Source organism: Arachis duranensis, chromosome 5 (assembly GCF_000817695.3).
Source record: "Arachis duranensis cultivar V14167 chromosome 5, aradu.V14167.gnm2.J7QH, whole genome shotgun sequence".
Taxonomy (NCBI): domain Eukaryota; kingdom Viridiplantae; phylum Streptophyta; class Magnoliopsida; order Fabales; family Fabaceae; genus Arachis; species Arachis duranensis.
In genome coordinates this window covers 97921596-97922118 of record NC_029776.3, presented here as the reverse complement: position 1 = coordinate 97922118, position 523 = coordinate 97921596, and positions in this window count along the sequence as shown.

The following is a 523-nucleotide window of genomic DNA, read 5'->3' as shown; positions in this document are numbered from 1 at the left end:
AGTTAATCTCCCACTTAATGATAATAACACTTTTTAAAAGTCAAATTCAAGTGCTATTCGTTTTTTTTTTTAATTAAGAATTTAGCTATTTACTACCTGTTTAAAAATTTGTTGTCTTCAATTTTAATGTAATTTCGATGAGAGGTTCATTAACCAATACTTTCAAGGACATTGATTACAATTTTTTATGGTAATTTTTTTTTCAATTTCTAATGCAAACAAAAATAAACAAAAACTTTTTTTTTCTTAATCAAATAAAAGTAGTCTATATTCAAATTAAAGATGTTATATTTGTATATGTAGAAAATTGATTGATAATTTCTTTTTCATTATCAGATAGATAATGCCAAATCTTGATAAAATTAATGCACAAAATTGAGATGAAAACTTGTTTGACTTATAACATGTGGGAGTCAACGGTACGGTGGGAAGGTTGCTATAAATATTTGGTTTATGCCCAGGAATGGTGATAACCAAACGAGTGATTATTACAATATTATTATTATTATTTTGGTAAGCAATT